The sequence below is a fragment of the Brassica napus genome, chromosome C5, assembly GCF_020379485.1.
Source record: "Brassica napus cultivar Da-Ae chromosome C5, Da-Ae, whole genome shotgun sequence".
NCBI lineage: Eukaryota > Viridiplantae > Streptophyta > Magnoliopsida > Brassicales > Brassicaceae > Brassica > Brassica napus.
Window position 1 is genome coordinate 27,404,214 of NC_063448.1, and position 23,377 is coordinate 27,427,590.

At 33.6% G+C, this 23,377-nt stretch overlaps 2 long non-coding RNA genes across 13 annotated transcripts; one reads left to right on the forward strand and one right to left on the reverse strand.

Annotated features, from left to right (window-relative positions):
- Positions 1-185: 185 nt before the first annotated feature.
- LOC125587777 lies at positions 186-2,498 on the reverse strand. The gene is made up of 3 exons (XR_007324151.1): positions 1,393-2,498; positions 1,054-1,285; positions 186-944 (listed from the first exon to the last, which is right to left on the reverse strand). It is a non-coding gene; the product is annotated as an uncharacterized LOC125587777 (long non-coding RNA).
- Positions 2,499-4,091: 1,593 nt separating this feature from the next.
- On the forward strand, positions 4,092-10,269 carry LOC106406436. 12 transcript variants are annotated; one of them, XR_007323483.1, is made up of 9 exons: positions 4,092-4,494; positions 4,632-4,744; positions 4,823-4,980; positions 5,068-5,451; positions 5,567-5,620; positions 5,757-6,085; positions 6,179-9,476; positions 9,558-10,025; positions 10,116-10,269. It is a non-coding gene; the product is annotated as an uncharacterized LOC106406436 (long non-coding RNA). The 12 variants fall into 12 exon arrangements; XR_007323482.1 differs by having other exon boundaries at positions 9,838-10,025; XR_007323485.1 differs by having other exon boundaries at positions 9,838-10,025; positions 10,120-10,269.
- Positions 10,270-23,377: the final 13,108 nt, after the last annotated feature.

The following is a 23,377-nucleotide window of genomic DNA, read 5'->3' on the forward strand; positions in this document are numbered from 1 at the left end:
AAATAGTTCATATATGCTCATATTTGTTCCTTACAAACAATATAGTTTATTCTACCAAACCTCGGTGAGCACCAAGAACACCATTTCCAGCCCTACCGGATGGCTGATGTTTAGACTGCTAATTTCTCACCAAAGCTGACAGTTTTTTTTTTTAAATTATGTAAAGGGTACAGCTAGCGGGAACCTCAAAGAAAGTCATATACATAAATTATTTGATACAAATTATTCAACCGCAAATAGCATACATTTCAAAATTATGATGTATAAGCAGAAATCCAAAAAAATAAAAAAAATAATTACAGATAAATTAACCAACAGTTTAAATTAATAAGATAGCATATTTCAATTACCAAGCCCATAACTTTCTCTTCATATGATCAACACTCATAATAGACAATAAATACATGTAAAAATAATATATAAATATAACTGTATAGTTCTATTAGTCTGCTAATACCAAAACACGTAAAAAAATAACTAGTGTGTATAGTTTTCTGTAATAAATATATGTTAAATATATACTATACCGGTTCAATTTTTATTTAATATACATCCCGCCCCGACCCTAGTCTATTTATATAAAGTATGGTTTGCTCTCTCCTTAGAAAGACACCTAGGATCCACGTAGATGAGTCATTTCATATCGTAATGACACGTGTCCATAAGGCAAACCGCACGTTTCATTAAACTTCAACATTTTCGGTTTCGTTCTTTAGTGTGTTCATGGGCTGTGAGATTAGAAGTGTTTCCGGCCCAACGAGAATGGGTTCCGTCTATCCCTAATACGGCTGCAGTGAGAAAATGAAATTCATTGCTCCTCTTCGTGCGACGGCTAGGCATGACTTTTGCGATTCGTCTCCCTACCTGCAACGGTTTGATTAATGGCTTCGTGTTAAATCCTATTGACTCTCCTCCTCGATTCGTCTTCAATGCTTTGCTTAGATCTGAAAGGCGGTGTGTAAACAGTATAAATAGATGTGAGTATTTCTCTTCTTGAACTCATCCTCTCTTCTTATCTCTTAAATCATACTAATTCACTGTTTTATGGCTAACCTGTTCGAGGGTTTCTCTTGAATCGTTTCATCTCTGCGGCGGAAATTTTGGCAAATAACGATGCTAACTCCCGATAATGCCGAGGTTTCCGGTTGTTGCTTGAGCTTCCACCTACACAACCAGTGGAGCTTCTCCATTTAACTGATTCGTAGTCGTCATATTTTCAAGCACTGGGTAACGAATCGGTGGAGAGATATCAAACCAATGTTTCGAACCAACTGCTTCCTGATCTCTGCATCGATAGTATCGTAAAGAACCTCACCGGATTGTGCTCACATTCAGATCAGTTTCAAAGTTAGAAGTGAATAAACAAACAAAGAAACAAGAAGAGTTGCTTACCTATTGAAAGTCTCTGGCTTTGGGTAATGAATTCGAGTAGTGATACGAGTTCGAACAAGTTGTGAGGTTTGGACACTAAACTGTTTTAAGCAGACGGAGCAAATTTAGAGACCACAGACCATTGCAAACACCAAAACTATCATCTTTAAGAACAGATGTGATCTCTTTGGTTGTTTTATTACAATTTCTGCACTGTCATGTTTACATCAAACATTAAAACCTGAGAATATAAGTAAACCTTTAGAGCTTAAAAAACCATAACTTTAAATCTTATGAAGAAAAAAAGAGAAGATTTTTGAAGGTTGATTCCAATGATAAAACTAACATGCATAGTAACCTAGAAGCTTAAATCACGAAAGATTAGATGAGAGATAGCGGTAGAAAGAGATAGCCTTTCCGTATAAACAGATAAACTTTCGGCCATTGATGCTTCTGGAAGCCTCTGAAACAGAGTGAATGCCTTCAGTCAAAAAAATCTTCTGAAACAGAGTAACCGATGGAAAAGACGAAGAAGAGGAGCTTAGATAGGGGGAGGGGATGGATTCATAGATCCTCCTCTGCAGAGAATCTGGGAAGAATGAAGAAGAAGCCAAAAGAGATTAGCATTTTGGGTTTGAGGAGAGATTTTTGTATAAAATTATAAAGTTTCTTCCCCACATGGAAAGTCGAGAATGACATTAAAACATGGAGACTATCTTTTTCTCCTTCGCTAATAAATCATCATCATCCATATATATATATGTCAAATAATTTTCATATTAGTTTCATAATTTAATGATATTAATAAGTTTGAAATAAATATAAATTTTTTTAGTTTTAAACAGTAAGTGTACATAAAAAAATGCAGAAGATTATTTGTCGGATACCTGTTCGGGGTCGGTCCGGTATTTCAGAATTTTGGGTATTTCGGTATAGGGGTATTGAACCCGTTCGGGTATTTCTATACTTCGGATCGGGTTCGGGTATTTTAGTTCAGATTTGGTTATTTTGGATTGGGTTCGGATATTGAGATTTTGAAAAAAAATTTAATTTTTCATTTTTAGGTTTATTCTATTTAAAAATATAGATTTCACTTAACTGATTTTTTATTTTTAATAGATTGAATGATTGATAAATTTGGAGATAACATTTCAAAAATAAATAAACATTAATTTGGCTATTGTTTTGAAATTTTGAATGTAACTTTTGTTAATACATGAAACAAAAAACTTGACATGCATTTTAATTGAGTGACAAATCATTTTCTCCGTAATTATATGTATATTATATGATATTAATGTATGTGTAACATCAATATAAATATTTTAAATTAAATGAGAGATGTAAACAAGAAATATAAGGGCAAGTATATATATGTTCAGTTATTTTCAGATATCCATTCGGGTTTGGATATTACCCGTTTGAGTTCGGATATCCATTCTCTCCTAAATCAATACTCATTCAGGCATTTTGCTATTTCGGTTCGGATTTCGGTTTTGGTTTTTCGGGTCGGGTTCGAATACGGGTTCAAGTATCGGGTAAAATGGCCACCCCTACTATATATCATAAACAAAAAGGAACATAATTTATTAAAACTAATAGTATTACTAAATTTGGGAGTAGTATTATATTTACATGTTCATATTTCAAGGTTAATTTTTTATATTTTTGTAAATAAATATTATTTAATTTCAAGTTATAGTAAAAATTTGTTTTAACATGTTGTACATATAAAAGTCATTTATTTTAACGGATCATAAAATCTAATAATTAAAAAAAAAACATAAAAGTTACAAAGTTTAAAGTTTGACCTAAAATAAATACCATGAGTAAGCCAAAATTACAAATTCATCGGAAAATTTAAACCACATGCGAAAAGGAAAGACTAAGAAAGTAGAGATGACATCTCGGCGTTCCGTCGATGGCTGCGACAAAAATAAATCCAATGGAAGATAAATAGCAACATTTTTTTATGTTTTTGGGAGACAAAAAAAGGAGAATTGTGAAACGGATCACGAAGAGCAGGTGGTAGCGAATATTATGCCATCTCCAACGTCAGAGGCTGTAGAGGATGAAGAGTTGATTTCGAGTTCAACAATGAAGAAAGATGCTGCAACTAAGAAGTATATCGAAAACCATTACAACAAACGCATGACATGAGACACATAAAGGCTAAGGCTCCGGCCATAGAGGCCAAACACTTGGTATGATTTTGATTGAATTCACTCATTTTTTTATGTGTTTTGTGTTTTGATGATGAGTCAATATAACAATGTGTCAAGGTTGCTGAGAAAGAACATGTTAACCTTTCAAACTATTTCGATTTCTACGAGAAGGTTCTTATAGGTATTGTAAGTAAATATACTTAAGATATTGTTTTGTATGCTAAATGATTCAATAAAGTCTTAGAATGCTCAAAGTGCATGGTCAATTGTTGTAAACAAAGCTTAACATGCTCAAAAAGGTTTGAATGCTCCAAGGTTAAAAGACGCTCTAAAGTTAAAAGACTAAACGTATAATCTTTAGATATTGATCTTTAGCATGAATCTTTCCGTAACTATAACACTTCAACCAATACGACTTTATATATCTAAATTTTTTTACAACGCACTGTGTCACATATACATATTATTTCAGATCTTTAACCTCAAGTAAATAGTCATCTCATATAAGTAATCTATAAAAATATGTTTCTCTCACTCCTACTCCTAATCCACGTCACTAAATCAGCTCCTATACACGCGGCACGTGTCCGGGTGGATGAAACTGACCGTTTCATTTAAACCGGTTTGACGGGCCATCATTTTCTCTGGCAGCCCAACAGGGCCATCTCTACTGCAAGATTTCTATCGTCTCCGCGACCTCGATTTCTCAGCAAGGCATCTCGCGACTCCTCATGTCATCTCTGTGGCGGCTCCGCGATTGCCTCCCTCCGCTGCCGTGACCAAGCTTCCTTCGCGACCATAAGCCACGATATCTCCTAGCTCCCAAAGATCGTCGATCTCACTTCCAATTGCAGAGGATCTCAAGCCGCGGTAGCCAATCTCACTACTATTTTCGTCTGAAGGGTTGATGGTTGATCGTCTCCGACTCTTCACTTCGTCGTCACCGTTTCTGCTCTCTGTAATTCGTCGTTACCGCGACCCACTTTGATTAATCAATTATCTTCTTTACTCCTTTTATATCAGAATTAATTATGCTTTACCTCTTTGCAAATCCGGTGGTTTATTATTTTTATTTTTGTTTGTAATTGTTTTCAGGCACCACTCACTCATTCCAGCCAGAAACATCCGGATGCTCAGCTATGTTCACAAGAAGTTGCTTAGCAGAGGATGATACTCTGTTCACGCAGCTATTCGTAAAAACTTTTACGGTATCTATCTCTTCTTGGCACGACTACAAATAATATTTTTTTGGTTGTTTCCTTCAATTGTTTTTGTCTGGTAATTAGGAGATAGTGAAATTGAGGAGACAATCAGAGAGATGGAAGCAACAGAGGAGAGATTAGTTGTGTACGATGTTGATGTGTTGGATTATCAAAGCATACTTGTCTCTCTCAAGACATCTAACGCCGTCTTCTGCCTGTTGGATAGCCCTGAAGGATACGATGTGAGTGACTTCATCAATCATCGTCTAAATATGTTTTTGTGTAGGTTTAGAGTTTTGTTTTAGATTTAGTGTGAAACATTATTATAGGAGAAGGAAGTGGATTTGGAGGTGAGAGGAGCTATCAATGTGGTGGAAGCATGTGAAAGAACAGAGAGCATAGATAAGATTGTGTTCTCTTCTTCTTCTTTAACAGCTTCAATTTTGAGAGACAACATTGGAACTCAGAAGGATGTTGATGAGAAGTGTTGGAGTGATCAAGACTTCTGTCGCAACAAAAAGGTTTCTAATCTTTCTTCACTTAATGTAGGTAGCTCAAATTATTTCATTTCATCGTTTTCCCACTTACAAGTGACTGGGTTCTATGTTCTCCTTGAGCGGCTTTGATTTCACTAGGTGATACGGTTCAGTGATGAACACCCGGTTTGATGAGTTAAACGGACCGATTACACCCATTCCTGAAGAACAATTCAGGTTTGGTAATCACAGTGAACTGCTTGGCCTAGCCAACACCAATACCTAGACAAAGTCTTATTTTGTTTCATGATGAGTTACTACTCAAATCTTTAATCTTTTTTTTTTTGTTTAGGTCAAAGTATGAACTCCAAGAGTTTCTGAAACCAAGCTTGAGGAGAACAACAGGGTAAGCTTGCTCGACAAAGAAACTATCTTTTCTTAATCAAGTCTTTCTACAAAATTCATTGATAGTTTTGCCCAAGTTCGTTGTCAAAGAAGATAGTAAAGCTTCTAACTTGCAATCTTCTTTTTTTTTTAAACAGTTTCTTTCTTGGTATCATCTTCATGATGAGATAGTTTGCAGAAGGAATGGTAGAGTTTATTGGATTGCTTGAGGTGGCTGTTAAGAAAGGTACTAACTTAGCTATCAGAGACATGATGTCAAGTGATGCTTATGTTGCCTTGAATCTAGGGAAGCAAGTAAGTGTATCTCTTTGTGACTGTTTACTAACCTGCATCTATAGACTCTTTGTGGATCTTAAAAGCTATTGTTCATAAACTTCAAAAAACTGTTGTGAATTGTAATTTGAACCCGGTATGGAATCAAGAACTCATGCTGTCTGTTCCTGACAGCTATGGTCCTGTAAAACTGGTAAGCCTATTATCCTAAGCACTTTTGCTATTGACAAAAATCTGTTATATATATCTATTATGTATATCTTATTGGTTTCCCTGTTGATTGCAGCAAGTGTATGATTATGATACATTCTCTGCTGGTGACATAATGGGAGAAGCTCAACTTGATATCCAGCCTCTGATAACATCTGCGATGGTGTTTGGGGATCCAGAGATGTTTGGGGATATGCAGATTGGGAAATGGCTAAAGTTGCATGATAATCCGCCAATAGATGACAGCATCATTTGACAGCATCATTTCGATCCAAAAAAAAAGATGACAGCATCATTAACATTGTTGATGGGAAAGTGAAGCAAGAGGTTCAGATCAAGCTTCAGAATGAAGAGTCTGGAGAATTAGAGCTGTAAATGGAATGGCTGCCACTTAACCAATAATACTAATGCCAGTAGATTTCACTTTATATATAAAACTTACACATTTTGCAATACATACATTCTCTTTTTCTTTTGTTGGAACATTTTTTGATCTCTCATTTCTTACACAAGAAAGTGTTAATTTGTAATATTTTGTTTCCTGATGGTTATATCTTACAAAGTTACACATTTGTATTTGGTTGACTTAAACTTAAGTAATATATTTATCTGAATACTAATGATTAATATATGGTTTCATTGTATTTACCAGACTTAAAATAATTTACTATAACAGCGAGTTATATATATTTACTTATTGAATTGTTTAAATTAGTGATTCCAAAAAAAAGTAATAAACTATCAATAAATTGAAAAGTATGTACAAAAAAGAAACAAAGCAATGTTTTGAGAATTTAACCTAACTGAAATAATAAAAATTATACTCTATTTGCTATATACATGTATTAAAATTTTGATCAAACATTTATGAAACTGTATAACAATTGCAATAATGAAAATATTTACATGCTAGTGCAAATTATAATTTCTAACAAAACTAATAAAAATAGAAAAATCATGTTAATTTTAATTAGAGCCTTAGAGGTATACAAAGATGAGATAAGAATGTCTTTTCATTAAACGAAAAAGACACAACGAAAACGAAGATAATGACTAAAATAGTAAAAGGTCTTGAAATATATATTGGACAACAAATAAAAATAAAAGCATATTAGATTTAAAAACAAAAAACAAAATCAAACGTTAAACTAACTAATCAAATAAATATAATATCCACTTTTATTATAAACTTCAAATCCTCATCAGAAAGAAATTACTTCGGATCATCGTCTATATTATTAAAACTGAAGTACATTTTAGATTTGTTTGGAAACAAAAATAGCAATATATCTATATTATTTGGAAACATGGATAGCATTTGAAAAAAAATTATGGCATTTTAGCAATATAAAAAAATCGATTTGTAATAAATATTTCATCAAATATATTCAGTTACCATAACTCAAATACACGTAATAAATGTCACTTTTAAATACGGAAACAATAAAAGAATAACGAAATAGATTTTGACAAATATATGATACATCTGCAATGTAAATTTATAAAAAAATATAGAACACTTAAAACGAAAAACAAATATAAATTTATAAAACAAAAAAATTAATACCACAATACAATTGCACTATAAAATGGTGAGGCATCTAAAATATATAATATTCACATGAAAACTATAAAATATTATAATATTCTTAATTATGTAATAGTTAGACATGAAATATTATAACCTCTCAGGTCCACCTCCTATTGCAATTACGTGACATGCAAACATATTCATGTTATATATGATTAAGTGTCTCTTTGAATAGAAAAGTACTATGGTTTCTTTCTTTAAGTGTTTCAGAAATGAGCTAAAAACAATTTCACAGTTTTGTTAAATATCTTTATGATCGAAAAATTATTATCTAAAATTACATTGTTATTAAATTTTGAATACTTTACATAAGTAGATTAATATTAAAATTTTCAACAGAGATATGGAAATCACAATATTTTGAAAAAAATCACATTTTTAAAATTTGTATATCTCTTCAATCATAGGAACCACCATATTTGAAATCTATATTTATCAAAAAAATAATATATTTTCTAAAGGTTCAATTTTGATTTTTTGGTTTTAGATATATAGGAACCACTTAATTATTTGTGAATATCAATTTAGTTTTGAGTTTTTTTTGCTTCGGTTTTGATTCACTTTTGGTTCTCGGTTTATAGTTCCATGTCTAACCAGGATGCTGAAGTGTTTTTTTTCTTTGGTTATAATTTTTACAATATCACGTCATAAAACGGGTTATAACCTATACATATAAATAAAGCTTTGCAGTATATATTTCAAATATTTCCACAAATTCAATGGTAAGTATATCAGATCTGGATATATCATTTCGGGTATTTAGTATTCAAAAAGATTTGAATTATCTAAAAATATGAAAAATACCCAAAACATGAAAAATATTTAAACTCCAAAAAATCCAAAAATATTTAAATACCTAAAAATCTAAAATTTTATTCGAAATCTGACCCGATGAACCAAAAATACTCAAAATTTATCCGACTACCCATTTAAAAAAAAAAAAAATTCAAATTTTACCTGAAACCCAAAACTATTGTAAATCCAAACTTAAAACTTAAAAAATATATGTAAGACCAGAAACATATTCGAAATACCCTAATATACTTAATATACACAAAATATTTCCGACTAGGTCTCGGGTAGGACCCAAACTCAAACAAAGACCTGCGGGTCCAAAAGAAATACCTATTAGGTAATTTTCTCTTAATCCGGACCCAAACCAAACCTATGTTTTGAGTCGGTTTCGGTTTGGTCCAGATTAAATATCCAGGTCTAAGAGAAAATTATATAAAATGTACATAAAAAATATTAAATAAACTACTCATAGAATATATAATTTTCAAAAACTCTCTTCTTCAATATAATCACACAGAATGGCGGAGTTATGATTTTTTTTTCACTGGAGCCAATGCTAATATCTATCTATAGTGATAAAGTTGACCAGAAAGACTCCACGGTACGACACATGGCAAGCTATCATACAACTTTCAATCCTATGTTTTCGTTGAAAGCAAATGAGATATGGACTACTCTTTTTATTGGGCCCTTAACTACATCAGCATCCTGGCCCGAGTTGGTCTAGGGTTTTTTTTTTGGCAATTGGAATATGCATCTCCTGGAATCAGTGGCGGTAACCCTTTGGCATCCATCCCATCCGATAAAACTTTCTGTAATGGAATCATTGTCATAAACAATCTTATTAACTACATCTCCCCACTCCTTCCACGAATTCCCATTCAGGGCAGCCCTCCTTTCTTCCACTTGCTGAATCTGCTATAAGTATGTTAGTTAGCATCCAGGAAATTCATCATTTCATTCCTCACTATTATCATGTCGTGTAAAGGTAAAAACAAATCTACACACCTCAGTATTTGATTATATATTTGTTTACTCTCTACCAGTTTAATTCTCATTTTATAAATAGCTGAGATTGATATGGTGGCTGGCTGGTTCATGGATGTTTTCAACATCGTTGACCTAAGTGGGAAACAGAGTCATCAACGAAATCATTCTTGAATATCTCCGCCAAATTAGTCGAATTGATTTTCTCTTCAATTATTTTCTGTTAGTTATATGGTTATCAACATATTTTGTGGTCACTTGGGCCGATGAGTCTTCTTGCTTCAGTCCATTAATTAGATAAACAATGTGATTAAACAATATATGTTTCTACAAGTGACTGATAAAGACAACCTGCTCTGTAGTCACTGATCCAGAGAGGTTCCCCAAAATTAGAAAACTTTTTTGTTATGTGCTTTCTGGTGGAAGCAGGAGCTGAAGATCCTGTGAACCAAAAACCACAGCTTCTTCTCTCAATAAGACTTGGATGGATCGGAAACTGGAGCAGTTAGAGATTACTACGAATGTGAGAATGTTGGGGATGAGGATACAGGTGGGAGAGTAATTCCATGTTAGAACTATCCAACTTCCATGATTTGGATTACTAAAGTGTGCTGACTAAATGTAAAAAAATTATTGGCAGGAAGGTTATAGAGGGAGGGATCATGTCATACATTAAAGCACACACAGGCTCATCATGTTTATTTTTTTTTCTTTTCAAAACCTGTGTTGAATTCTAAGAGTTGTATTAGCTTTCATGGTCACAAAGATACAAATATAAATTACTATTGTCGTCACTCGGAAACTGCTATATTATCTATTGTCACAAGATAATTTGAATCATGATAATAAACATATACCTAAGTATAAGAAAAAGATGGATTCTTTAGCTAAATGCTTAAACATAACTCAAGAAACATGCGAGAACGTACTACAAGCAAAAGCCTTTTATTTTTTTCGTCAAGCAAAAGCCATTTACTTGCTTGCATAGAGCCAACAAGATTGTCAAATCCCTAACTTCGAAGAAAAATATATGCCAAAGCTTCTGACTGAGAAAGAAGGTCAAAAGCCACAAAGGTTGTGAGATTTCAGTTAGAGAATAATAAAGATATTCTAGACAAAGAAGCCGATGAGTTTTGATCTTGATGATCATGAACTCCGAAATAAAGAACAAGTAAAAAATTACAAAAGAAGCAAAGGGAACAATCATGTTTACCACCAAATTACTATCTTACCTAAAAAATTCCCTTATTATTTATATTAAATCTATTAAAACATTTAACAACACATTTTTCGTAATCAATATTTTACTTTCAATCCAAACAAAATTTTGACATCAATTAGTGTCAGAAAATGATGATTTAATAAAATACATAATTATTTATTTACATAATTATTTTTTCACAGTTCATCAAACCAAGACCAATCAAAATAAAAAAGAATACATATTATGAATTTATTTCTCTTTTAACCACAAAAATTTAGCTTAGACTAAAAAAATAATGGAAAAAATACTAATTACTCACGAAAATCAGTTGTAGTTAACAAAATACCTTTACAATTGACAAACTTACGTAACACTAAAAGCGATATCTAAATATCACCACATAAAAATATGTACAAAAAATTGGAGACTCATAAAATAACAGCATTCATAAATCACGATGACACCAAAACAATGGATTAGACCAGCACTACAACACCAAAACAATGGATTAGTCCAGCAGCTAGTTAACCGCTGCCAAATAATCATCCTATCTTTCGTTGAATATGGAAGATGGTAGTAAAATTCAGAAACTCCTTAAAATAGCACGATTGGGCCATATCATTAGAACCACATTACTAAATGCTCTCAATCTAACCAAATCCACCATCCAAAAAAATTTCTACGAAGCAAACTAAAATCATAAATGACAAGTATAATCAAATTAAAATGTACTATACTTAGGGAATGGAGTAGAAAAACATGAAATTAACAATATTGATCATTGACCACTTAAATATTAAAAAAAAATAGAGCAAAATAAAAACCTAAAAATGAGAAACATTGCATGGAGTACGAGTTAGAAAACATGAGCGTTACTCATCTGCTTTACAAGCAACAAACACTACAACATTATGCCATCCAAACAATATTAAATTTTTAAAAGTTTCATCAAACCAAGACCAATCAAAATAAAGAAGAATAAATCTTATGAATTTATTTCTTTTTACCACCAAACTTTAGCTTAGACTAAAAAACAAATGATGGAAGAATTACTAATTAAATTATATATATATATATATATATATATATATATATATAAATTACTCACAAAAATCAGTCGTAGTTAACAAAATACATGTACAATTGACAAAAATATACTGACATAATACTAAAGGCAGTATCTAAATATCACCACATAAAAATATGTTCAAAACTAAGGACACAAAAAAAAAACAGCATTCATAAATCACGACGACACCAAGACAATAGATTAATCAGCAGCTAATTAACCGCTGCCAAGTAATCATCCTATCTTTTGTTGGATATGGAAGATGAAAGTAAAATTCAGAAGCTCCTTAAAATAGCACGATTGGATCATATCATTAGAACCATGTTACTAAATGCTCTCAACGAAACCAAATCCACCACCCAAACAGAGTTCCACATAGCAAACTGAAAACATAAATAAACAAGTACAATCAAATATAAAGTACTATAGTTACGGAATGGAGCAGAAAAACATGAAATTAACAATATTAATCATTAACCTCCCGATTTTTTTTTTTTAAAAATAGAGCAAAATAAAAACCTAAAAATGAGATACATTGCATGGAGTACGAGTTCGAAAACATGTTATCTCAATAAGAAAATAACTGAATTCATATACTTTATTTATTACGCGTTCAATTACTTTTTAGAATAATACTTCAAAGCCCATAACTTTTTCTTGCTAAGAATGTAAATATCATTGCTATAATGAAATTTTGGTTACAGTGAGATTGAACTAGAATTTGATATAAAGCCATTAGGTTCTTACGGACTGCAAAATTTTTTTTTTAAAAGCCCATAAGAAACTAAAATTAATTTCAAAGCTAAACAGGAAAGTCTAGTTGTGGAAATAATGTATAAGCTAGAGTAAAAAACAACATTTAGTATCCTTACAAACCGCTTCTCAATCACCTAGAAGAATCAAGAGAATATCAGAGCAGGACAGTTCAGACGAACACTCACTGGAAATAGCTCCGGATGGTTTCAACGGGGGCGGTTGGCAACAGCCTCGGAACACCAGTGAATCGGAGGAGGACACCGAGAGAATAGATCCCCAACTAACATGGTGAAAGACTAAGAGCCATATACTACCCAAAGCCCAACACCTACCATATACTATCCAAAAACAATTATTCTATTCGTCTATGTAAGACATAGAAAATTATAAAATATTTTCACACCTCCACGAAATTTATTTACATCTCTCTTCTTACTCAAACAATTTTGTTTCGTACTCTGAATATTTATACAATACATTAGTCAACGCAATAGGTCAAACAAAAACTAAACACATGTCGAAGATGATTATAGTTTCAACTACTTATATGAATATATCGAATCACACTAACACAATACCGTCGTATCCATCCCTATATCAAATACATCTAATACACTACAAATATAACAACATTTCTGCATAACAATATACAAATGTCAATAGCACAAATGACAAACAATCTGCACAAAGCGCGAGCACACCACTAGTAATAACGTTATAAAAGTGCAATAATTAAGATTTTAACTTTAAACAAAAAGATCAATAATTAAGATTAACAAACAAGATGATCAATTGTAGATGAATTAACCAATTTTTCTATTTTACCTTGACAAATTTTTAATATGAACAACAAAAATATAAAGGTCACGAGGTCATTAACTCTATCATCCTCGAGTAGTTCCGCCACTGATCACACATATAATCTCTCTTTCAATCAAACCATCACCCTCACACATACTTTAACTAAAAGTCATTTTCATCGATACCTCTTCCACTCACTATGTTCACTCACAAACAACAAGATTGAATAACAATTACGCAAAAAACAATGACACAAGGTAGAATCAAAATCTACCGGGGTCAAAATTATATAGATATAAAATTAATGAAAGATTTACCATTATTAAGTGGGTCAAACCATTAAAAATGAACCAATTAATAAATGTGAAATGGGAGAGAATTGAAATAGTAGTAGTAACCTAAAGAACCAAAAGCCGCCGTATCTTAGTCTTCTGCTCCGACGGTCGGTGCTTCTCACCGCCGTCGGGAGCGGCCCTATCTCTCCCTTCTACATAGGTCTCTGTCTTTAATTTCGGTAACTCGTCACCTTTGTGGGTTTTGTTTCAGATCTGGGATTATGGATGGATCTGATGATTCTGGTGTTGGATTCTGTTCGTTGTTACTCGGATGGAGGTCTGAGGCGTGTTGGACGTTTCGGCTTAGGTAAGGGGTCGTGAATTTCCTTAGCTTGTTCATGTGCCTCTGAAGTTCGGTGGTCAAGCGACGCTCTTGTTCTTTCCTTTTGAAGCAAACCATAGGTGTCTAGTCTTGTTTATGTGGTAGTATATGGTCTTTGGTGTGTTCTTTTGGTCTGCTTTGTGCATTTGAGGTGTTGTCGGGGTTACGTATTGCTCTCTCGCTATGCTTGGGTTACTTCTCCAACTCTGAATTTGTTTTCTGGTGCGCGGTGTGCAAGACTTATCCGGCTCTGATGTGGGTAGCTACTTCTTCCATCAGATTTGGTGAAGCGGTTCCAAGTGGGTTTGCGGTGGTTCTGCGTTTTCGGCTCTCTTCTCCTTGTTCTGTGTTTGTCTTTGTCGAAGGTCAGAAGCTCTGGCTAGTGGTTAGGTTCTGGTTTGTGATTAAGATTCCTTTGAAATATGTAGGTTGGTGGTCTTGAGACAGTGTTGTTTGGTGGCTTCTTAGTGGTCACGGTTTGGGTCTCCCATTCTTGCTCTAAGGAGCTGTCTTCTGTTCTCGGTGGCGTCAAGTTTCCTCCCGAGCTTGTCTTTGGTAAGGTATTGGCGCTCGACCCTTGAGTTTACTGATGTTTGATTCATTGTGAAGCTTCGATTTTGTGATGTCGTGCTGTTCCTTGGCTTTAAACCGACGGGTTTCTCCGGATTTCTTGGTAAGGAGCTGTGGAGCTTTAGCTCAATTGCGTTTGGTCTGTGAGTAGTTTGATTGTCAACCATCTTCTTCGTCGACTGCTCGGGTGGAGATTCGTCTTCTCGTGGTTTCCTTAGCTGAAGCATGTTCTTGAGTGGCGTTTGCTCGTGGTTCTCTGTTGGATCATAGAGCTTTCTATCACCCCAATAATATCAACCTTCAACGCTTTCTCGTTCATTCCGGCTTCCTTTCTCGAATTGCTTCTCCATATTGATAACTCTTATACCTCCACAAAGTTTCAGGGATCTTGTTTCTTTCTAGTCCTATTTATCGTAAGTTGTTCTCTAGTTTTTCATCTTTGGCTCCGGGTAGTAATGTTTACTACGCTGGCTGTTGGCTCCGGAAGGTTTTTTCCTTGCCGGCTTGGTGTAATTGACGTTTTTAGTTTACATATTAATCTACTAGATGACAAAAAAAATAAATGTGTAACTACAATTACATGCATACTCAGTAAAATTTTGGAATTGACATGGATCAGTTGATCCACGTGCTTCTTCACTGCCTCTGCCACTGACACAAACCAAAATATGCATAAAAGGTTTTGAAAAAACATAAACACAACACAAAGTTATAAATAAAAACCACAATGACTAAACTAAATGTCATCACACACATAATCCCTCATCCAATTAAGCCATCGACCTAAAATATATTTGAAAAATAAATCAATTTCATACATACCACTTCCACTCATTATCTTAGCCCGCAAACAACAAGATTGAATAACAATTACGCAAAAAAAAAAATATAACTAGAGAATCACATTCCGCGCGTAGCGCGGACCGGCCCTAGTTGAACATAAAAATATTTATATATACAACATTTAATCCGCACAAGGCATGAAGCTTAATCTAGTATTTGTTAAATACATGAGCATTAATACTAAAACTACACATTAATGTTGTTATAGTTATCGGAATTTTATATTTGTACAAGACGTTATCATTAGTTCTATATTTGTTTAAAACATGAACATTATTGCTAAATAATTAAATAAATTAAAATTTAAGTTTAAGGTTTTTGATCTGGTTCTAATCTGAACGGGTTTAAGCCCAATTGAGGTTAAAGTCTAAATGAATTCAGTTCTAATTGATAGGTTTATTAACTCGAGATCATCTATATTATTAAAATAGAAGTACCCATTGAAAATACCCTTTAGTTTTTAAATTTAATTACACTTCCATGCCATTGAGAATTAAATTGAATTTCCTATTTTAATGTTTGTCCTTTTCAGTTAGATTAATTTTCCTTAAATAAATTTGAGTTAAATGTAATTAAATCAACTTTAAAATACACCTATATTAACAAACTATCGAAACAAATATTAACAAACTATTGAAACAACCTAAACTATGAAAAACAATTTAAAAGTTAGTTTCCACGCTTTTGGTCTTATAATACATATATATTACCATATATAAACAAAATTAATGCTTATTACTATAACTTACCAATAAAAAATTTTGCATATATATTAGACGTGATTCACTTATGTTCAAACATTTTTTATTATAAACTTTTTGGAATATTATCTTCATATTTTGAATGTAAAATTAACTTTATTCCCATGATTTTAGTTAAAATAGGCGGGCCAATTTATATCCCTTCCAATTGGGTTTTTAGAATAGTTGTAACTTTTGACCTAAACGCATAATATACTAATAATACATTTCAATCATACAATTAAATATGAAAGAAATGTCAATATAAAATTTGATCAAACATAGTATATATATATATATATATATATACATCCAATCTTTTTGTATATTTACATAACTGTTCCAACACACATTTAATAAATAAATATATATATCTATATATATAACACGACACATTAACAAAATATATGATATACATAAATCGTTACATAAACACCCGTGCGGTCGCACGGGTCAAGCTCTAGTGTAATTTATAAGATGTACTGGCTTGGACTACAGACGGCGGTCCTAATTGATAGGTTTATATTTGTTTGATGTATATGTTTTCCTATCAGTCTCCACACATTAAGAATACTAGATGATAATTTGCGCATATGCGAATGGTGAATTTTTTATACTAATGTTTGTTCATTAAATGGTTTTAATATTTTGCAACACTTTAATCTTTATCGATTGTAAAATGACGAATACAAATGTTGGTCTCTTAAAGTATCATAATTGTTGAAGAGTTAATGTATTACAACTCATTTTAAATATTTTTAAGATTTCATATGCACAAAAGAAAATTAAGTTTTGCGGCTGACATAAATCACCAAAACCAGATAGGCAACATCGATTGTTAAATGACGAAAAGGGATTAGTTTTTCTGCTCTCTATTTGTTTACTTTGATTCTCCATAATTGATTTCATGTTCTAATTTTTAAACTGTTAATCACAAAATTTTTAATGTGATATTTTTCTATTCAAATTTCAAAATTAAAATATTAGTTTCTCTATAATTTATCATTGCAAAATTTGAAATTAACATATTTTTATATAGTATATAATTTAATTAAATGATCTTGATATAAATATATATAATATGAATATCTATTAATGAGACTTCATATTCATACGATTTATGATCATTTTTTTCTTTCTTGAACAAATAAAAGTTAAGACATTGATCACAAAATTTTCATTGTGAGACAATTACTATTTTTAGTAATTTATAGTCGTTCTAAAAAATTCAAAATATAAAATATAAGAAAAAATCTAAATTTTTTTATTATATGCTTAATATGATTGTTTAATTTCTTTTAATAGTATAAAGCTAAACTAAAAAAAAAAGAGGATAAAAAAATTGTTATCAAATATATATTAGAGAAATTCCTTAGGATTGTCTTTTTTAAGTTTTTGTCACAAAAATAGTCATCAATGAAGAAAATGACCAAAATAAGTTTTATTAAAAGTTAAAAATACATTTTTACCCTAAGTTAACTAATCTAGACTTAGGGTTTAGAGTTAAGGGGTGGAGTTTTGGGGATATGGTTTCAAATTTTTAAAAATAAAAAAATAAATATTCAAAAATTCAAAATAAAAAGAGCAATTTTGGTCATTTTCTTTCTTGAGGGCTATTTTTTTTGATAAAAACTTAAAAAAAATTATTTAAAAGAATTGCCCTAGATATTATTCATAATCATTAATTGTTATATATATGTTAATCATATTAGGTAATTCCGTAGTTTTTATTTAAAGAAAGAAAAAATAGTCTTTTATACACAACTAATCAATTTGATAGTTATTCTAATAAAAAATATAATTTATATTTATATGGACCATCTTGACACGTGACTACGAAAACAAGTAATACCGCAAGATTAATATATAGGGGATCTAAAAGGGTAGGAATAAAACCGGTATTATCATAATGACAACCGTTTCAATACCACATACCTAATTGTACTATTTTCCTTTTAAATAAAATGTAAATTCCCGTATAAAAACAAAAGATACCATCCATTTGTAGCAAATAATAAATTCGTTCGACAAATTTATATTCATTTTTTGTGGAAACCATTTACGTAATATGAAAGATATATGTAAACAAAATACTATACGATCCATATGCAGTAAATAATAATTTTGTTAACAAATTTACACAGCCGTTTTTTATGGAAGCCATTACAACATACGAAATATATATTTTATATATATACAAAAGATTATATCATCCATATATAGTAAACTGTTGACTATTACATATTCGAATATGGAAAATTAACTATGAATACTTATTACATAATATATGGAAGACATATCATGAATATATATATATATAACACAATTAGACCATACAATCGATCAATGCATAATACAAATAACGAAAGGTAGATCAGGTTAGAAATACATATACATGTTAATAGTTTTCTTTTACGTTTTCATCGAGAATAGATCTTTAATCCTTTTCTTCAAATACGTTTTACTGTGCAAAATTTTAGTTTTTGTAATTTTATTTATTCAGATTGTACAAGTATGTATTTTTAATATATGTAGGTGTTTATTTCATTAGAATATTTTTCTAAGAGTTATTACACCAGAATATCGGCTAATGTTAACTTTAAAATCTGTTTGTTTTGTTTCTTTTGAAGGATATTCAGAGAAAGAGTTATTGTGTAATCTATGCATAAATACCATGTCAACCGGGAAAAGTTTATCTCTTCTCTTTTCTTTGTTGATGGTATTTACCTTGATAAGCCATTTTCCTACAATTTCTGGTAAGATATTTATTTGTATATGTTTATATTTTCTCAAATTTTAAAGAAAACTGTTATCATTCCGAAACTCTACAAAAATCAAGAGCCTTTTGATAGATCCATTTATTGAAAATGACTCAAGAAATGAGTAAAATATTTTAATATATTAAATTTGTCAATATTTCATTTGAAACTATTGCTAACTTAGTTTCAAAAAAAAACTACTGCCTCTTTTATGAGTTAAATAGGTAAAGCGGGAGAATGTGTAGCACAGGGGCAATGTTTGGGCGAGAAGCCGGAAAAGAAGTGCATTGCAGAATGTATTTCTCTGAATTTCAAACTTGGGGGAATTTGCTTAAAACATGCAAATGGTCCAGACAGACCTATTTCTTATATTTGTTGCTGCAAGTTCTAAACTTCTTGGTCGTCCTATGCTAGGACTCTTGTGACCAAATAATTCTTAATTTAATATGTATCCTCAACTTTAACCCAAAAAGTTATCATCTTCGGTAATATGAATAAATTATATTAAAATCTAACCCAAAAGGTTCTTGATGCACTAATCTCGTTTGACAAAAAAAATGTACACAGAGTTCCATAGAACAAGATATCATCGTCATACCATTCCACCCTTCCCTCGATATCTCAGTTTTTATCTGTATTATTAAAGTAGGGAAAATTGCCAAGTGTGACTCAAAATTTGGAGTCAAACCCAAAACAATACCCCAACTTGGGTCAAAGGCAAAAGTAACCTAAAAGGCTATTGAAATTACAACTATCCCCTTGTGACCAAACAAAAAAACGGATTTTTTTTTACGTTTCTACCCCTCGCAAGTCGTCTGTTTAGACGACTTGCAAATAAGTCGTCCAGACGACTTAACTGAAAGTCGTCTGGACAGTTAGTCTTAAACATAATTTAAAAATTTTGTAAAAAATATTTTGATAAGTGAAAAATGGGAATTATGTAATTAACATATGTCTTAGGAGGTATAAATTAAGATATAACAAATTTCAATTGTTTTCAGCATAGATGAGTGAAAGTAGTGAGTCATGATATTCTTTAGTTTATGTTTCATCAACATATGTTGTAGTATTGTATGTGTTCTTAGGGTTAGATTTTGGAAAGCATTAAAACCGTTTTTGAAAATTTTTAAAATTACTTATGCGTGTTCATTTCTGTGTATAGTAAACACTATTTAAGTATAATTTGATTTTATAACGTGGTTAGTTAGTTAATCTAGTCATTTTAGTTTAGGGGTTCATTTTAGGGTCTAGGACGACTTAATATTTTGTCGTCTGAAAACAGACGACTAAATATTAAGTCGTCTGTTGTACATTATCAGCCAGAATAAGTCGTCTAAACCGGACCAAACCTTAAAGTTTACCAATGTACTTTTAAAGCTAACCGGATTATTTACCCAATATATAAGGTGATTTTTTTTTTTTTGTTTCATTTTTCGCGAAATTCAGAAACCCTAACAGTTCTCTCTCAAAGGCGATTTCGAATTCCCACGATTTCCGAACAAACCATCGTTCTCAACGTCGGCTATCTATCTCACTTCATTCTCACCGTTGTCGCCGCAGCTTCTTCTAACCCTAGCGCCGCCGATTCCTCTAAACCCTAGCGCCGCCGATTCCTCTAAACCCTAGCGCCGCCGCTTCCACTATTTCCGAACAAACCGTCGCCCTCGCCACCGTGGTCACCAACGTTCTCACCGCCGCTTCCTCTAAACACTAGCGCCGCCGCTTCTTCTAAACCCTAGCGCCGCCGCTTCTTCTCTGTAAACCTTAGCGCCGTTTCTCTGTAAACCCTAACGCCGATAAGTCATCAATCTCGAGGAAAAGATGAACATAAAACGTTGTCTCTATCAATTTACTCATTCTCACCGTTTCACGTTTATTTTTTCAGATCTATAACCGCAATGACGAGTACTCCAACTCCTTCTGCGACTAATCAGGTCCGCTTTGTACTGGAAGACTTGTAAGTAATTTAAGTCGTAGGACGACTTTCCAGACGACTTAATTATAAGTCGTCTACTAAGTCGTCTGGACTTATATTGTTGTCTTTGATTATTTTGCAGACAAAAAGGATGGATATTCCATAACTCCCCCGTAGGTTATACACATCAGGGGAAGAGCCAGAAGCCCACAATAGCATTTCGTATCATACGGATAACAGCAAGTTGCATACTGCTCTTAGGGAAGCTCTTACTGATGACGAATTTGAAGAGTTCAAGGAGTCGAGTTTGGGAGTTTTCATCAAGTTCAAGGAGCAGGGATTTGGTTGGGCTTCAAGGCTGGTTCACTACATGCTCAGTTTCAAGCTGGACATTAAGAAGAAGTATGAGATGTGGTCTCTCGTTGGTCCAGAACCTTTGAGGTTTTCACTGTTAGAGTTTGAAAACCTCACTGGTCTAAACTGCGAGTACATCGAGGACCTTGAGACACCAAAATGTGACGTTACCCAAGAGATGGTTTCTTTCTGGGGGATGCTGGGAGTTCATCTGGAAGCTGGGCCAACTACTGATCAGATAATAGCAGCACTGAAGAGATGCGGGGATTGGTCCAGGGAAGATCGCAAGCGGCTCGCGTACCTCTCCATCTTCACTGGATTCATTGAAGGGAGAAAGTTTTCAACCGCTACACGATCTACTCTGGCAAGGCTAGTGATGGATTTAGAACGGTTTGAGAATTATCCATGGGGGAGAGTCGCGTTTAAGGTGCTGATGGACTCTTTGTGGAACAAAGAAATTTCTGGCTGTTACACCGTGGATGGGTTTATACAAGTTCTTCAGGTCTGGGCGTACACAGCTATGCCGGAATTGGGTGCTAGTATTGGTGGTCCCAGAGCAGACAGTCCGTCTCCACCGATACTGGCTTACGAGGGCAGCAGAGGCCGCAGATCAATGAAAGCTGCTATCTTGAGTCAGGTATTTACTTTAATCCAAAAGACTGCGTAGACGACTTATAATAAGTCGTCTGGAAGGTCGTCCAGCTGGACGACTTATCGGACGACTTAATTAAGTCGTCTGGAAAGTCTTCCCAGCTGGACGACTTATCGGACGACTTAATTAAGTCGTCTGGAAAGTCTTCCCAGCTGGACGACTTAATTAAGTCGTCTGGAAAGTCTTCCAGCTGGATGACTTATTAGACGACTTATTATAAGTCGTCTGTTTGTAGACGACTTATAATTAAGTCGTCTATTTAGTATTTTTTTTCAAATATCTAACTCGATTCTTCTATTTACTGCAGACCCGCGTGATCAACTTTGTTGAGAAGGACATTAGTGAAATGTGGCTAAAATGGGACTCTGATGTTGAGGACCTGCCCGCGGAGAACATCATTAAAGTCATGTATGAGCGGAGACCGTGGAAGTGGACCATGGATTGCTGGGAAGTCACTGGTACTAAGGTCAATACAAAACCTAAGGTTGTGACTCCATCGAAGAAAGCCAAAGAGATGGTTGTGTTGGAGGAGGAGGAGGAGGAGGAGGAAGACAATCCAAGACCTCGGAAGAAAGCTCGTAAAGAGGCTCCTAAAGTGGCTAGTGAAGAGGCTAGAGAAGAGGCTAGAGGGGTGACCAGAGAGGATTTGGAAATTATGTTCAAGGGCGTAGCTGACTGCATGAAAGAAGGGTTTAAGAAGTGCATCAGGGAGTTTAGGAAGTTGTCTGATAGATTGGAAGCTGTGGAGAAGAAGGTTGGTGTCACCAATCAGGCTACCCCTCCACCTCTAACCAATCAGGCTACCCCTCAAGATAAACAGCCTACCCCTCTTGCCAAAGAAACCGGGGGTAGTAACAAACAGGCTACCCCTCATGCCAATGAAACCGTGGTTAGTAACCAGCCTCCTCCTCATCAAACCAAACAGCAGCCTCCTCCTCCTCAAAAGAAACAGCCTCCTCCTCCTCCTCAAAAGAAACAGCCTCCTCCTCAAAAGAAACAGCCTCCTCAAATCAAAGAGGTTAGTATCAAATCCAGGGTTAACTAGTTGTCCAGACGACTGTAAAAGTTGTCTGGACGACTAGTTGACCCTGGACGACTTAAACGTAAGTTGTCTGGACGACTAGTTGACCACGGAAGACTTAATTTTAAGTCGTCCAGTCAACTAGTCGTCCAGACGATTTATATTTAAGTCGTCCAGGGTCAACTAGTCGTCCAGACAACTTTTATTTAAGTCGTCCAGGGTTAACTTGTGTGCAACTTTTATTGCAGAGATGGTTGCCGGAGGATACAGCAACCGAGGCGAACTCGGTATATAAGATCTTGCCGGAGGATAAAGCAGATGGTGTCACCTCCAAAGAGATTGTTGCTGTCACTTCCACGATCACCAACCGAGCCTCGCTTCCACCGATCAACAACCAAGCCTCGCTTCCACCGATCAACAACCGAGCCTCGCTTCCACCGAGCCAAGCGATCCAGTTTCAGAACCGAGCCTGGTTGTATTGGACAAGCGTGTAAAGAGTAAACGAGCGAAGAAACCTGCTCCCACTGTGAGATCTCCTTATACGGCAGAGAAAAAAAAAGA